The sequence below is a fragment of the Aotus nancymaae genome, unplaced genomic scaffold, assembly GCF_030222135.1.
Source record: "Aotus nancymaae isolate 86718 unplaced genomic scaffold, 86718_ANA_hifiasm-v0.15.2.pri h1tg000007l, whole genome shotgun sequence".
In the NCBI taxonomy this organism is placed as follows: Eukaryota; Metazoa; Chordata; class Mammalia; order Primates; family Aotidae; genus Aotus; species Aotus nancymaae.
In genome coordinates, this window is record NW_026988418.1 from 51,490,079 (window position 1) to 51,508,361 (window position 18,283).

General features: G+C 36.8%; 1 protein-coding gene across 3 annotated transcripts in view; it reads left to right on the forward strand.

Moving 5' to 3' along the window:
• The window catches only part of PKN2 (protein kinase N2), a 157,259-nt gene that overhangs the window by 45,530 nt on the left and 93,446 nt on the right, over positions 1–18,283 (forward strand). The gene's annotated exons all lie outside the window — the stretch shown is intronic.

The following is an 18,283-nucleotide window of genomic DNA, read 5'->3' on the forward strand; positions in this document are numbered from 1 at the left end:
GTTATTTCTAGCTTTTGGGTTGGTACAAATGAAGTTACTCTGAGCATTTTTGTATAGTTTTGTTTAAACGTGTTTTCCTTTCCCTAAGGTAAATATCCAGGCGTATAATTGCTAGGTCATGTTAAGCGTAATTGTTTAGATATATGTAGTGTTTAAATATGTATGTTTAAATTTGTAAGAAAATGCCAAACGGCTTTTCAGAGTGGTTATACCATCTTACAGTCCATACAGCAATGTATTAGAGATCCAGCTGGCTCTGCCTCTTCACAAGAGTCTTTGTATTGTCAGTATTTTTTATTTATTTTAGCCATTTTAATAGGTGTTTATTAGACACCTATTATTGTGATTTTAACTTGCATTTCCCTAATAGCTAATGATATTGGCAGTCTTTTTATAGTGCTTGTTTGTCATTATATATCCTCTTTGGTGAAATATCTGTTCAAGCCTATTTTCTAAAAATTGGTTGTTTTATTACTGTTAAGTACAGTTATGTATATATTCTAGATATGAATCTTCTGTTACATATATGATATGCAAATGTTTTCTTCTATTATGGTATGCACTTATCATTGCCTTTTGAAGATCAGAAGTTTTACATTTTGATAAGTCCAATTAATTTTTTTTTTTTTTTTTTGAGATGGAGTCTTGCTCTGCCACCCAGCCTAGAGTACAGTGGTGTGATCTCAGCTAACTGCAACCTCTGCTTCCTGGGTTCAAGTGATTCTCCTGCCTCAGCCTCCTAAGTATCTGGATTACAGGCACCCACCACTACACCTGGCTAATTTTTTTTATTTTTAGTAGAGACAGAGTTTCACCATCTTGGCCAGGCTGGTCTCGAACTTCTGCCTTGACCTCCCAAAGTTCTGGGATTACAGGCATGAGCCACTGCGCCCTGCCCAATTGATCTTTTTTATTTGCTTGTTTTATGGATCATGCTTTTGGTGTCATGTCTAAGAACTTTTCATTTTACCGTAGGTTATGAAGATTTTCTCCCACATTTTTTTCTAAAAGATAAAGGGGAAAACCCAGATTTTCTCATGGTTTTTACATTTAGATCTGTGATTCATTTGAGCATACCAATTCTATACATATTTTGTTAGGTTTTTATCTATGTTTTAACTTTTTAGACAGATTGTAACTGGTGTTGTGTTTTTAATTTTGTCATCCACATGATCATTGTATCTAGAAGAATGATTATTTTTGTGTGTTGCTCTTGTATCCTGTGATACTGCAAACTCACCTATTGTAGATGTTTTCTAGTGTATTACTTGAGATTTTCTATATATATGACCCTGTTATCTGCTAATAGGGGGAATTTTATTTCTTCATTTCCAGTTGATATGCTTTTTATTAACTTAACATAATGGATAGAATGTTCAATATTGCATTGAGTAAGAGTGCTGAGAGCAGACATCCTTGTCCTAGTACTGATCTTGGGGAAAACCATTTAGTTTTTCCACCATTATGTATGATATTAGCTCTAAGTTTTTTTTGTAGATGCTCTTTGTCAAGTTGAAGTTCTATTTCTAGTTTGCTTAGAGTTTTTGCCATGTATAGCTGTTGAATTTTCAAATAATTTTTCTGTATAAGTTGGCATAATCGTGTGATTTTTTAAAAGAAATCTTTATTTTCCTGATATATGGTAAATTATATTGATAGACTTTTGGATATTGAACCAGTCCTATATACTTGAAGTAAACCCCAATGAGTTGTACTATGTAATTCTTTTTCTTCAGTACTAGATTCAATTTGTGTATATTTTGTTGAGGATTATTATAGCTAAATTCATGGGAGAAATTAGTTTTTGTATTTATTTCTTCTGTCAGGGTAACATCAGCTTCTTAAGAGGAGTTGAGATGTATTCCCTCTTATTTTCTGGAAAATATTGTCTAATATAGGACTATGCAGATTATGTATTTCATATTTAGTGAGTTTTGGTGGTTTTTTTTTAAGAATTGGTTTATTTCATCTAAGTTATTGATTCATACACTGTGTGCTTATGTTTCTTTACATTTCTTTAGGTTTGTTTTATGATGCAGGCTCTGGTCTATCATGGTGAGCATTTTGTGGGTGCTTGCAAAGAATATATATTCTGTTCTTGTTAGGTAGAACATTCCATAAATGTTACTTAAATTCCCTTTTTGATAGTGGTGTTTAGTTTTTTTGTATTCTTCTTGGTTTTCTATTACTACTTGTATGTTTCTGAGAGAAGGATGTTGAAGTCCTTAACTATGATTGTATATTTTTCTATTTCTGCTTATAGTTCTATCAGTTTTTGTTTCCTGTGTTTTGAAGATGTGTTGTTTCCAGAATTAGTATTGTTATGTCATCTTGGTGGATAGACCTTTTTATCATTTTTAATCACCCTCTTTTTTTTTTTCTTCTTTGCTTTGAAGTCTGCTTTTTCCTGGTATTAATATGGTTGCTTATGTTTGTTTTTTAATTAATGTTTATATGGTATATTCTTTCCCATCCTTTTTAGCCTACCTATGTCATGATTTACTGAAGTGATGTTCCTTTAGGTAACATATGGGTCAGGGCTTTTTATTTATTTATTTATTTTTAAATAAGAGATGGGTTCTCACTCTATTGCCCAGCCCAGGCTGATCTTGAACTCCTGAGCTCAAGCAATCCTCCCATCTCGGCCTCTCATAATGCTGGGATTACAGGCAGGAGCCACTGTGCCTGGCCCAAGGCCATATTTTTTTAAATCCACTGTACCAACCTGTGTTTTAAATTTTTGTGTTTAGACCATTGGTATTTAAAGTGATTATTGGTATGTAAGGACTTAAGTTTGCTATTTTATTGTTTGTTTTCTGTTCATTCCCTCTATTTCTCCTATTTCCCTTTTCTTGCCCACCTATGGGCTACACATGTTTGTTTTGTTTGTTTATTTTAAAATGGAGTCTCTCACTCTGTCACCAGGCTGGAGTGTGATCTCTGCTCACTGCAATCTCTGCTTTCTGGGTTCAAATGATTCTCCTGCCTCAGCCTCCTGAGTAGCTGGGACTACAGGTGCGTGCTGCCACCACCACCACCAGCCAGCTAATTTTTGTATTTTTAGTAGAGACAGGTTTCACCATGTTGGCCAGGATGGTCTCCATCTCTTGACCTCATGATCCACCTGTCTTTGCCTCCCAAAGTGCTGGGATTATAGGCGTGAACTGCCGTGCCTGGCCAAAGTGTACTTTTTAGAATTCCATTTTGATTTATTATAGTGTTTCTGTATATCACTCTTTAACTTTTTTTTGTGGTTCCTTTGGATCTTATAATATGCATGTGTAATTTATCAGACTATTAGTATTGATATTCTACCACGTCAAGTGAAGTGTAGAAATCTTCTATTTTACTCCACACTTTTTTCTCCCAAGTGGAAAAGACTAACCTGGACCACCTACTGTTGCCAGATGGGAAGTCCAGATCCCCACACAATATCTCTTAACACAGCAAGGTAGGAGGCATCTGAGATACCTGGCAGGGTTGGTATTGTCAAAAAGATTTCTGTCCTGCTGGCCTGTCCTGTTTTGCAGTTATTTGGCTAAAGAGAGCAGGTTTTTCTTGGGGCTTTTTTTTCCCTCCTCTGATTTCCTTTGACTTCTGGCACAATCTAGAGAAGCCTGTTAAAGGAAAACCCAGAGAATTCGTATCTTGTCTTCCTTAAGACTTGAAGTTCCTAACTGGTCTGTTTTTTTCCACCTTTCATAGTTTTATGATTCTCTGCTGTATTAAGTCCAGGATGTTTTAGTGTTTAGTGGGCTGGAGTGAAGAGATATGAGCCTATTTAATCTTGTTAAGAACCAGAAATTTGACTGTTCTAATTTTTGTTTTGGTTCTTCAAGCAGGCACACTTTTCTTTTTCTCCTTTTGGGTAACGCAGCCATCTCTCAGGTCTCAGAATAAATATTACTTTCCCGGAGAAGGAAAATAATACTACTTTTCTTGATATTTTAACCTACATTACAAGCAGGCTTTTCATTCTTTCCTCCTCACGGCAGTTAGCAAATTTTTAGTTGTGGTTTGCTTATTTAATGTCTGTCTTCTCACTAGACATACACTCCTGAGTGTAAGGGTTATTTTGTTTTTGTTTTTGTTTTTAATGGACTTTATTCTTGAGAACAGGTTTAGATTTACAGAAAAATAGATAACCTTATAACTACTGTACTTTAGTGATAAAGTTGTTTCCCATAGGGTCATGGGTTAACAATTGTGATCCTGCTATATGTTTTACTGGAACTGAATGATTTAGTAAATGGATGGTGGATGGCAGGAGCCAGGTTTCTCACTGTTGGACTGGGGATTTACAGATAAGCAAAGGGAGGAGGCTAGAATCTGTGTTCTGATGGATTCAGGTTGGAGACATCATTACAAACTCATATTTAGCTTAATATAGGTCATGTATTTTTTTCCCCACAAGTCCATATCCATTTTCCAGTGATAATGTTATTAGCATCCCCATCTTTTATATTAAATTGTTACAGTTGTTATTCAGTAGGAGTTCCCAGAAAGTAATTGATAGTAATTATAATTGAAAAGACTGCTTAGAGCTATCATCATCTCTTGCCTCAATTAGTACAATAGCCTCTTTATCATGTGTCTGTTGCAGCATAGCAAACTCATCTCAAGATTCTTTGTCTAGGTGTTTCTTTTCCTGGTCTCAGTTGGACTCACTTACGCAGCTGCATTCAGCTGGTGGCTGAGCTGGACTGGAATATCTACTATGGCTTCACTCACATGTCTGGTGCCTCAGCTGGAAAGGCTAGAACAGCTGGAAAGCTTTTGTTCTCGCACACGTGGCTTGTTTCCACATGGTTTCTCTCGTCTTCCATGGCCTCTCTCTCTAGCAGAATAGTTTGGACTTGTTTACATAGCAATTGGTTTTTAAGAGCAAAAACAAGCTATGAGCACTCTTGAAGCCTGCACTTGGAACTTCTGAACATCAGTAAAACGTCACTTCAGTCAGAATCCCCCAGAAGACTACTCCAGAGTCAAATGTGGAAGGGTGTGAATGCGAGAGGCAGGATTCATTTGAGGCTATTTTGTAGCAATCTGCCATAGCTTCACAACATGTTTCCCTGCCTCCTTTGAATCTATTATTTCTTAACACAGGTCAGACTATATCATTTCTATATCATTTCTTTGCTGAAACCCTGCCCCGAGTTTCCATTTCATTCAGAGTAAAAACCAAAGTCTTTATTTGTATCATATTGGCCTACAGAGCCCTATATGGTCTTGCCTTAATCAAATAGGGATTTATTTTCCATCTAAAACAAGAAGTGTAAAGGTAGCCAGTCTCGGGCTTGTGTAAGCAGTTCAGTAAGGCCATCAGGGAACTCTTTCTCTCTGCTCTACCATCCTTCGTGTGTTGGTTTTTGTCCTGTTTGTTCCTCATTGTTATAAGATGGCTGCTGTACTTTCAGGCCTTGGGTCTGCATTCCAGGCAAGAAGAAAAGGAGAAGTAAAAGCTTTCCTCAAAGTCCTAGGCTTAGGTCTCTTTGATGAAAATTGGTAATATGGTTACTTCTAGCTGCAGGAGAACCTGGCAAAGTGAGAATTTTAGCTATACACATTGTTGCATCTAGCAAAATGGGAGGGTTTTTTTCTGTTTGTTTTTTGTGAGAATAATAGGAGGATGGTATCATGTAGGCATCCGGCACTATCTGCTTCAATACCAACTATGTACCAGAAACTGTACTGTTGCTATGAAAGCATATTTTTCAATAGGCATGGCCATTATGAGACTTAAAAATAATATGGTCAGGCAATTATAATAATTCCATTTCACGGATGAGGAAATCGAAGCTTTGGCATGATTGCAGTATCAGAATTTATACATGGTCATTCTGACTCCAGATGCTTTGTTATTTCCATAACACAACATTCTAACTGAGTCTTCTGTTCAAAGCAAACAAACAAACACAGTATGGCCTACATTAGTGTGAAGGCTTTGCTGCTTTTTCAAATTATATTTGGTTTTCATGTCTGTCTTCTTTAATAACTTGAATACAAGAATGAAAGAGGATCAGGTCATTTTTATCTTTTTATTTCCATTGCCTAGAATTCAATGTATGTTTTGAATAAGTAGTTTTTTTTTAAATCTATTAATATGATTAGTTATTTTTAGAAGTTACAAAAGTAGGCAAATAATCTTATCAATGGGTACTAAAACAGGTTTTCTAAAACTCAACTATGATTCCTTTTTAAAAATCATAAACAAAAGGATATTATTTATATTTTTATACACTAAAATGATATTATATTTAAAATGGTCATTATATTAAATGCTCCTTAATGTATAATTATGATATATATCTCATGGTTTGCAAAATGCTTTGCAGTGAGCCATAAAAGTATTCTATTAAAGTCATGAATTAGAAAGACACAGATGCTTGCTACTATCCCTATTATTTAATATGGTCACAGAAATGTTAAAGGAGTTAGAAGTTAGAGAAGTAAATATGATGTGTATGCACTAGAAAAGAAAATATAATACATGAATGTCTCTAAATGATATTGTCATATGCTATGCACCTAGAGATGCCAAGAAATTAACTGAAAAACCAATAGAAGCAATAAGAGAGCTTGGTAGTAGTTTTTTTTTTTTTTTTTTAACCCTGTATTATAGGAAAACCGAAAGGATAGACGAGGAAACAAGTATAGATAAATAGGATAATATGGTTAAGTTGCATAGCCAGTGACACTGGACTTGTGGTTTCTTGCTCTCTAGTTGAGAGTACTCCTTTTGAGTCACAGAATGTTGGATTAGAGTGAAATTCAAGAGGAAGAAGAAATGTATTCTGCCAATATCCCTGACTTAAGGCAGGTAATATATATTAATTAATGCAAATCAGTCAGGTCAAGGTGTAGTTCAAATATAGATGAGTGGGTATTTCAAAGGGCCCTCTAAGAAGATGGTATGGAGTAAATAAAAAAGCAATTTACCAGGAGTCAGAACCCAGCCAGGTCTCTGACAGCTAGTTATTTAGCTGCTTTAAACATGCTTTTCCCAAAACTAAAATCAAGAAAGTTAGACTAAATGGTTTTTGAAATTCTTTCTAGCTAAAACAGTGTATGAATCATTGTATCCAGTGAGTTTTTATGGGTATTCTAACATTTCTTGGCATCTATTAGGTCAGACTGTTTTATATTTTTGAAATGTAGAGAGAGTAACAGCTTTTTCACTTCTTCTCTGGGAATTGGGCCACTGAGGAGTAAACATCCTTTCCCGTCTCTCCCTAAATGAAGTACTTAGTCACAAGTGACAGTCCTTTTTCATTTTGTTCTTTGAATCTGGTCTTGTTCTTATTTCAGTGTTTTTCTTAACTTTATTGTGAGTTTGTTAAAGTGTATTACATTGAAAATGTCTATTTATGTTTGGGTTTAAAAATAAGAATTTCATTATTTCATAAAATAAAAGTCATTGTATTTATCAAATGCATATTATCACATTTGTGTTTTTGAAATATTTGACTGTCACATGAGGGAGTTTAATTAGAGTATATTGCATAGTCTATAGTTTGGTCCCTCGTAGTAGAATTGTGTTGAATGAAAGTGGCAAGATATACTTTAGTGTAAGATATGATTATAAGCTTTTACTCTACAGTTGAAATAAAGTTGATACTACTTTTGGTTCTTTTGGTTGCTTTTAAGTAATGTGTTTTCCCTTGTTAGACAAGGTAAAAAAAAAAAGTCAAAATTTCTTTTTATTGTCAAAAAAAATAGAGAAAACATGGAAAACTTTGAAAAATGAAATGGAAATCCCTCTTAATTTTTTTTTACTCATAGATAATTATTGTTAATGTTTTAATCTTTCCCTGTACTTTTAAAGTTCTTATTTTTAACATAACTTGAAATAAAAGTATGTTTACATAGAAATATATCAGCCGCATATACTGCTGTTAACTAATAAAGGGCATAAGTAAGGGAAACCTTTCTTTATTCCCTAGCTGACTTGAAATTGTTTTGTTAAGACACTTACATAGCATCCTGAACTTTCTCTTTTCTAAAGTTGTTTTAAAGCCCTGATATTTGTAAGCTATATAAGGGAGTCTGTGCCCAATACAGTGCATTGCACACATTACTGATCAATTTAAAAATTATTGAATTGACCATTCTATGTAACAGAAATTCCTAATTATTAGCTTAGGTAGCTTTCTAGAATTAGACTCCTAGGTCAAAGAGAATTGCAGTTTTTAAATTTCTTGTTATATATTCCCAGTGTTTTTAATGAAGTCTGGTAAGTGGATAAAGAAAATGTACATATACTACACAGTGGAATATTATTCAGTCATAAATGATGAAATCTGGTCATTTCAGACAACATGGATATACCTAGAGGACACTAAGCCAGGCGCAGAAAGACAAATACCACATGATCTCATTCATAGGTGGAATCTAAAAGGTTGTTCACCTATAGAAGTAGAGAGTAGAATGGTAGTTATGAGAGGGTGGGAGGAGAGTGGGGAAAAAGGGATAGGGAAAGATGGGTTAATGGGAACAAAAGTTGGGAATATGTAACAAGAAACATAAAAATAGTTACTCTCTTTGATAGACATTTAGGTTGATTCCATATCTTGGTTATTGTGAATAATGCTGTAATAAACATAGGAATGCAGATATTTCTAAAACATACTGATTTCATTTTCTTTGGAGATATATATATATATATATATACACACACACACACACACACATACATACATACATACATACATACATACATACACACCCGGCAGTGGGATTACCGGATCATACGGTAGTTCTGTTTAAAATATTTTGAGCAACCTCCATGCTGTTTTTCATGACTGTACATTCCTACCAGCAGTGTGTAAAGGTTCCCTTTTATCTATGCTCTCATCAACACCTGCTGTCTTTTCATTTTTTGAGGGTACCTATTCTAACTACAGTGAGGTGTGATACCTCATTGTACTTTTGATTTGCATTTTTCTATGATTAGAGATGTTGAACATTTTTTCATACACCTGTGGGCTGTTTGTATGTCCTTTTTTGGAGAAATGCCTATGTAGGCCTTTTGCCCATTTTTTTGAGCAGGTTATTTGTTATTGAGTGTTTGAGTTCTTTATATTTTGGATATTAACCCAAAATTAGATGTGTAGTTTGTAAATATATTCTCCTAATCTATAACTGGCATCCTTGTTCTGTTGATTGTCTGCTTTACTATGCAGACAACTTTTAGTTTGATGTAGTTACATTTGTCTATACACGCTAAGTATCCCATATCTGAAATACTTACACCCAGAAGGGTTTTGGGGATTTTCTCAGGTTCTGGAATATTTGCATTATACTGGTTGAGCATTCCAAATTGAAATATTGAAAATTCAAAATGTTCCAATAAGCATTTACTTTGAGTATCATGTTGGCAGTCAAAAGGTTTCACGGTGGCTCACGGCTATAACCCCACCATAGGGATTCAAGGCAGGAGGATCACTTGAGGCCAGAAGTTGAAGACCAGCCTGGGCAACATAGCAAGACCCTGTCTTTACAAAAAATAAAAATGAGCTAGGCATGGCGGAGGCTACCTGTCATCTTAGCTACTTGGGAGGCTAAGGTGAGAGGATCACTTGAGCCCAGTGTTTCAAGGTTGCAGTGAGCAATGATTGTACCACTGCCCTCTAGCCTGGGTGACAGAGTGAGACCCTATCTTAAAAATAAAAATGCCCATCGATGATAGACTGGACAGGAAAAATGTGGCACATATACACCATGGAATATTATGCAGCCATTAAAAACGAGGAGTTCGCGTCCTTTGTAGGGACATGGATGAACCTGGAAACCATCATTCTCAGCAAACTGACACAAGAACACAAAATCAAACACCACATGTTCTCACTCATAGGCGGGTGTTGAACAAGGAGAACACATGGACACAGGGAGGGGAGCACTATACACGGGGGTCTGTTGTGGGGGAGTGGGAGGGACAGCGGGGGGGTGGGGAGTTGGGGAGGGATAGCATGGGGAGAAATGCCAGATATGGGTGAAGGGGAGGAAGGCAGCAAATCACACTGCCACGTATGCACCTATGCAACAACCTTGCATGTTTTTCACATGTACCCCAAAACCTAAAATGCAATTAAAATAAATAAATAAATAAATAAAATAAAATAAAATAAAGAAAGAAAAAAAGAAAAGGTTTTGGATTTTGGAAAATTTTAGAGTTTTGGATTTAGACTGCTCAAACTGTTTTTGCTTTTGTTGCCCATGCTTTTCAGATTTTGTCCAAAATATTCTTGCCTACACCAGTGACATAGAGCTTTCTCCTATATTTCCCCCATATTTTCTTCTTGTGCTTTTGTAGTTTTGGGTCTTACATTTATGTCTTTAATCCATTTTGAGCTGAGTTTTGTATATGCTGAGAGATAAGAATCTAATTTCATTCTTCTCATGTGGATATCCAGTTTTCCCAGCACCACTTTTGTCCTTTCCCCATTGACCACTTATTCTCCTTTCCTCATTGAATGTGACACCTTTGTCAAGAATTAGTAAACTATAGATGGGGGATTTATTTCTGGGCTGTCTTCTGTTCCATTGGTCTGTGTGTCTTTTTTACACCAGTAACATGCTGTTTTGATTACTACAGCTCTGTAGAATGTTTTGAAGTCAAGTAGTATGATGCCTCCAGTTTTGTTCTTTTTTTTCTAGAATGCTTTGGCTGTTTGTGGTCTCTTGCTGTCTTTCTTTATGGTAGGTGACTTTCTCTAGTAATGTGTTTTTGATGGTTTGCCTGTTATTTTTGGTGTATCTCTTAGAGGTTTTTGCTTTGCAGTTACCATGAAGCTTATGAAAAAATAGCTTAAAATGAGTTATTTTAAACTGATAGCAACCCAACTTTGATTGTAAAGATAGAGAAATAAATAAAAACCAAACCACATTTTAACTCCATTTTCTCCCACATTTGTAATTTTTGAATCCCATTTTATATCTTATATTGTTCATCTCTTAGCAAATTAAAATAGCTATTATTTTAATAGTTTTGTCTTTTAGCCTTCATACTAAAGATATAAGTGGTTTATGTACCACATTTATAGTATTATAGTATTCTGTTTCCAGTATACTTACTCTTACTAGTGAATTTTATACCTTTAAGACTTTTTCTTGTTACACATTAGAGTCCCTTTCTTCATTTGAAGAACCATTATTTTAGCATTTTTTGTTTGCTTGTTTGTTTGAGACAGGGTCTTACTCTGTCCTCCAGGCTAGAGGGCAGTGGTGTGATCATGGCTCACTGCAAATCTCCTGGACTTGAATGATCCTCCCACCCCAGCCTCCCAAGTATCTGGGACTACAGGCACGCACCACCACACCTACTGGTTTTTTAATTTTCATTTTTAGTAGAATTGAAATCTTGGTATGCTACCCAAGTTGGTCTTGAGCTCCTGAGCTCAAGCAGTCCTTCCACCTTGGTCTCCCAATGTACTGAGATTACAGGTGTAAACCACTGTGCCTGGCCTATTTTTTAACATTTCTTGTAAGACATACCTGATGATGATAAATTCTCTTAGCTTTCATTTGTCTGGCAGTCTTTGTCTCTACTTTATTTCTACAGGAAAGCTGTGCTGGGTGTAGTATTCTTGGTTGACAGCCCACCCTACCCCCAATCTTTTTTTCTTTAGCAATTTGAATATATCATCTCACTCATCCTGGCTTGTAAGGTTCCTGCTGAGAAGTCTATTGCTAGACAGATTGGAACTTCCTTATATATTATTTGCTGCTTTTGTTGCTTACAACATCTTATTTTTGTCTTCGATCTTTGAGAATTTGATTATAGTATTTCTTGAGGTCAGCTTATTTGGGTTGTATCTGATTGGTAACTTTTGACCTGATCTCTCTGTCTCTCTCTTTCTCTGTCTCTGTCTCTTTCTCTCTCTTTCTCTTTGTCTTTCTCTTTCTAAGTCTCACCCTGTTGCACAGGCTGGAGTGCAATGGCATGATCTTGGCTCACTGCAACCTCCACCTCCCGGGTTCAAGCGATTCTCTTGGTTCAGCCTCCCGAGTAGCTGGGATTATAGGCGCACGCCACCATGCCCAGCTAATTTTTTGTTTCTTTTAGTAGAGACAGGATTTCACCATGTTGGCCAGGCTGGTCTTGAACTCCTAACCTCCTAAAGTGCTGGGATTATAGGTGTGAGCCACTGCACCTGGCCATATTTGCTCTTTTCATGCTGTCCCATGGTTCTGTAAACTTTATTCATTCCTTTTTACCTTTTTTTTTTAATTTCTCCACCAGCTGTGTGTTTTCAAATAGCTTGTCTTCAAGCTCAGATTTTTCTGTTTAATAGAGTCTGCTGTTGATTTTCTCTATTGCATTCTTCATTTTGTTCATTGTATTTTCTGCTCCAGGATTTCTGTTTGTTTTTTTTAAAACTTTAACCTCTTTTAAGTTTCTCTGATAAATTACTGAATTCTTCCTCTGTATTTTATTGAAGTTCATTGAGTTTCCTTAAAACAGCTATTTTGTATTCTCTGAGACATCACACATCTTCATCACTTTAGGATTGTTTCCTGGTGCCTTATTTTGTTTGTTTTATGAGATTATGGTTCATAAATACTCTTTTTTAAATTTTTCTTTGAGAAAGAGTCTCACTCACTCTGTTGGCCAGGCTGGAGTGCAGTGACACAATCTCGGCTCACTGCATGCAACCTCTGCCTCCCAGGTTCAAGCGGTTCTCCAACGTCTGCCTAATGAGTAGCTGAGATGACAAGCATACACTACCACATCAGACTAATTTTTATATTTTTAGTACAGACAGGATTTCATGATGTTGGACAGACTGGTATCAAACTCCCGACCTCAAGTGATCCACCCACCTCAGCCTCCCACTCTTGGGATAACAAGAGTTAACCACCGTGCCTGGCCCTTGAATATACTTGATGCCTTTGGCCTGCCATAACATCTGAACATTGAAGGATTAGCTATTTTTTCCCAATTCACATTCTGATGGTGGTTTGTTCCTGTTCTGCCAGAAATTCTAAGTAGGCCATTTATTAGTTCTCTAAGCCCATGGTCACTATCACTGTTTCAACACTAGATGGCACTGTAAGCCCAGGTTTGCAGTGAATTCACAGTTAGTATGTGTTCTGGCCCAAGAGCCTGGAGAGTAGTTTGTCTCTTTGGGTGTGTGAGTTTCTACCTGGGGTCGGGACATGGCAGGCACTGTGGCACTCTGCTCAGTGCTTTGGCCTCACCATGGAATGCTTCAAAGCAACATTGTATACCTTTTCCCTTCTCCTTCTTTCAAGCATCAGTTTCTCCACACTGTGCTGGCTGGGGTTAAGGGAAGGGGTGGAGCAGGCAGTATTGTGGCCAGCATGGTCACTGTGATGCTAGGTCACACCCGAAGACCATAGCTGCCAATACAAGCGCAGCACAGGGGTATGCTCAAGACCCATGCAACTATGGCATGCCTGCTGCTGAGGTTTATTTGTGGTTTAAGGCCACTGCAAACAGATAGTGGTGATGCAGCCCATAGTCCATTCCACTGAGGCTGTGTCTCTCTGCCTGACACTGAAGTGAGTTCAGAGGCACTGTCTTTGGGGGCCAGCTTGGGGTCAGTGGGCTATCACATTTTGCCCATTGTTGAGTTTTACCATGGCAGGCTTGTCACTGATCAAAGATCAAAATCCTTTTCTATCTCTTTTTACCTCCGGTAGATGGAGTCACTCTCCAAGCAAGCTGTGCTGCCTAGGATTGGAAGAAGGATGGTGGGGTTCCCAGTCCTGCCACCAAGACTACTGTATCCCTGGCGCACCAACCAGGCCCATACCACTATAGCTTTCCTGCTGCTGAAGTTTACTCATGGACTGAGGCTAATATAGATGAGAGAACACAAGTCTATCACACTAAGGCCACAGGTTTTCACTAGTCCCAGGATAGGTCCAAAGGCTTTGTCTGCATACCTTGTTCTGTCTGTGGTTAAGGGACATGGGGTTCTGCCTGGTGTTGGGTTTCACTGTGGCAGGCCCAGTGCTGAGCTACAAGTCAGAGTCCTGCACTCACTTCCCTCTCCTTATCCCAAGTGGGCTGTCTCTCTCTCTCTGTGCTGTGCTTATAGTTGGGGGAGAGGTGATTCAGGCATTGCACCTCTGTCTTTCCTACCCTCTTCAATTGATCTTTTCTTAGTAATGCTAAAACCAGGTGCTGTGATCTCTGATCTGGTTCCTTGGCTTTTATGAAGTCATTTTCATGCATAGATCATGTTCAAATTGATGTTTCTGTGGGGAGTCAATCTCTGGAGAGTCTTACTCTGCCATCTTGACTCTGTCTCTTCCTCTAGATTCTATTTATCAGATAGAGAGAAGCATAAGTTCCTCAGCAGTGACAGGTTTTCCTGAATTCTAAAGGAAGACTATTAAATAACATAATGGACAAGTCATTAAAAAAACAAAAAACCAAAACTAATCTGCCAAGCATAAGCCCTGTCCTCAAATTGCTCATAGTCTTTGAAGAGTGATCAGATAAAAAAGAGGGTAAATTCAGAAGGCAGAGTTTGCAGTGAGCTAGGGTCATGCTTTTGCACTCCAGCCTGGGCAACAGTGCAAGACTGTGTCTCAAAATAAATAAATAAATAAAGGGGTAACTGTTTCAATAAGATACACAATATCAGAGCACACAGGAGAGGCATTTAACTAAATTCTGAATAAAGTCATTGGACAGGAAATTATTTCCCAGGAAGAGTTGCCCTTGATCTTTGTAACAAAAGTTAACGGGGCCAAGAAGAGACTCGAAAGAGATAATTAAAGAAGGAAGGAGAGATAGTGCATACCAAAGGTGCAGCATGGTTAGTGGCTGAACCAAGAATGATGATTTCTTGAAGTAAAGTTTTATAATTTGATATGATTAGAGTTTAAGGAACAAATTGGAAAGAAATGGGAGTTGAAGTAGGCAAAGCCCTTCAAAGGATTCACATCAAATATACAAGCCATTTTCAGGTGACAGCTCAATATCCTTTAAAGCTTAGTACCATGATTTCTAAACAAGACTCTGTGGTGCCTCAGCAAACTAGCAAGGTGCTGAAGTCTATTTTACATTTTGGAGGGAAAAACACGTGACATCTTTATTTGTTAGATACCTTGTGAACTAACTGGAGTATTAGATTATTGACATTCCCTCTGCTGAGTAGAACAGGAAATGAGCATGAGAATTTCTATTCTGATTTCAGCATTTGAGAAATTGTGGAGTACCTGAGAGACACATTCCATTTAGTTGGTAATGGTGGTTATTTAAAAATGACATTAAAATGTTATTTTTTTTCTTTTCTTTTCTTTTTTTTTTTTTTTGAGATGGAGTTTCGCTCTTGTTACCCAGGCTGGAGTGCAATGGCGCGATCTCGGCTCACTGCAACCTCCGCCTCCTGGGTTCAGGCAATTCTCCTGCCTCAGCCTCCTGAGTAGCTGGGATTACAGGCACGCGCCACCATGCCCAGCTAATTTTTTGTATTAGTAGAGACGGGGTTTCACCATGTTGACCAGAATGGTCTCGATCTCTTGACCTCGTGATCCACCCGCCTCGGCTCTTTTTTTTTTTTTTTTGAGACAGAGTCTCGCTCTTGTTGCCCAGGCTGGAGTGCAGTGGCACCATGTCGGCTCACCCACAACCTCTGCCTTCTGGGTTCAAGCGATTCTCTTGCCTCAGCTTCCCGAGTAGCTGGGATTACAGGCATGCGCCACCACACCCAGCTAATATTGTATTTTTAGTAGAGACAGGGTTTCTCCATGTTGGTCAGGCTAGTCTCGAACTCCTGACCTCAGGTGATCTGCCCGCATTGGCCTCCCAGAGTTCTGGGATTACAGGCGTGAGCCACCGTGCCCGGCCTAAGTTGTATGTATTCTTATTTTGAATGACTACTAAGTTGTTAAAACACAAATATCTGTCAAGTTATTTGGACCTTACTGCTTAATAAATGAAACTGTTAGGTATTTCTTTTAGCCTGTGAGAAATAAGGAATAATTTCCTGAGATATTAAGAGTACCATGAACAAAGAAATTTTGGAGAACTCTGGCTTTGTACATAATATTAAAGAACAAATTTGTAAAATCAATTCATAAATTGTTTTCTTATAAATGTGTAAGGATTAAAACAGTAATGTTTGGAGGAGTGGGACTAGCTTAAACTATTTTTTATCTAATTATTTTTTGTCTCAGTCTGCCTCACCTGAAACTAGGTAATAGGAATTTGGGATTTCACTCTTTGACAATAAACATGAGCTAGTGTTTTTGACAACTGGCCAAGGGTAGACACACAAACTTTGGAAACCAAATGTATGGTAGGACTTACATTCCGTTATAAATACTGAAAAATTTAGACAGTATTTTGCCCCAGATAGAAGATCATAGTTTATCTCTATAGTGACAGATCAGAAATATAAAACTAGAAGGTGTAGATTACCTATTTTAGGAATTCTTAAGATCCATGGAACCTGGAAATTATACACAACAACATGAAATTGTCTTTGTGCTATATTTTTGTTGGAGTTTCAAAGGAATTCTTAGCTAGAAACAGGCTGTGTACGTGGTTCATGCCTGTAATCCCAGCATTTTGGGAGGTCAATATGGGAGGATCATTTAGGCCAGGAGTTTGAGATCAGCCTGGGCAAAACGGCAAAATCCCATCTCTACCAAAAAAAAAACAAAAAACAAAAAAGAGAGAGAGCAGGGGAAACAGATTTATAGAAATCAACTACTTCATGTTTTGCATAATATACCTGCAGGCACAGAGTAAATTAAGGTGAGCTAACGGGCTACTAGATCCCATGTCACCCTTTAGCTCACCCTTTTCACTATTTTGCATAATACATAATTTTTAGAAATTAAGAATTAAGGTAAAAAGTATTTGTACCAACTCATTTATGTGAGTGTGAGGAATTCTCAAAATATTCAAGAAAATCTTTGAATTAATTAGGTCTGTGATTAATAGCTGCACAGTGAAATATGTCTTTTTCTTTTCCATGCCCTTTAAACTCAAGTCTACTTCCCAGAGGTAACCATTATCTATGGTTTTTTGTGTTTCAGAATTTAAACATTGTAAATCCAATGGTATTAATAGTAATGTACTTTGAAATAGTAAATGATACATAAATAGCTATAACATAACTTTGGCTGTTGTAAATGTAGATTAGATGTGCTTAACTGATTGGATTTTTATTTTAAGATGACTGTGTTGTGTATTGTCTTAGCTTCCATTAATAGGACACAATTTAGAGGTGTTTTTAAATAATGATGCTTTTGTAGTGAGTTAGTCACATTACCAATTGGAGTACTTAGCCTTGAAATATACAGTTGGCCATCCTTATGTATGGATTGTATATCTGCAGATTCAGTTAACTACAGATTGAAAATATTAGGGAAAAAACAAAACTTAAAATAACACATATAATTCAGCATGGCAACTCTTTACATACCACGTGTATTGGGTATTATAAATAGAGGTTATTTAAAGTATGGGGTGTGTATTTAGGATATATGCAAATACTAAACCATTTTATATAAGCAACTTGGGCATCTGTAGATTGTGGTATATGTGGGTTCCTGGAACCAGTCTCCCACATATATCAAAGGACAACTGTATAAATGGAGTTCTGAATATAGTTTTCCCAAGCCCTAGTACATTTAATTCATTAACTAAAAAGTGGTCATAAGGGTATCTATTTTGCCAGTATTCATTTATTTTTAAGACGTTTCTTTCTGTGACATGGGTCCATGCATGAGGGGAAAAAAAAAGTTTCTTGCAGAAGATAAAATTACTCACCTATAGAATTTTTTTATTTGTATAAATTTAAGGTATACGAGTACAGTTTTGTTACATGAATATATTATGTAGTGATGAAATCTGGACTTTCAGTGTTTACCTATAGAATTTAATAATACTTTTCATTTATTAAGTGACTACAGTGAGCTAGTACTTGTATTTAGAACTTCATTTATAATATTTGTGAATTATCACAATATTTCTCAAAGGTGGCTACTATTATTATTTAGATTTTTGTGGACTATTAAAACTGAATATTTGAAAAGTTAAGTAACTTGCCCAAGGTTCACAGTGTAGGGGTTGGGATCTAACCTGGGTTCCTAAGATATCAAAATCCACTATATTTACACACAGCCTTTGTGTGTAGATGTGTTGTGTTTATTTTAAGGTAAATGTATTTGTCAAGTAATGCTGCTTAGTGAGTGGCCAGAGTTCTTGAATTTGTATGGTTATAATAAAAGTCAATGAATAGTTACTGACTTAACTATTCTGTTGCTTATTAAGGAGATAATTAAATATAGTTAA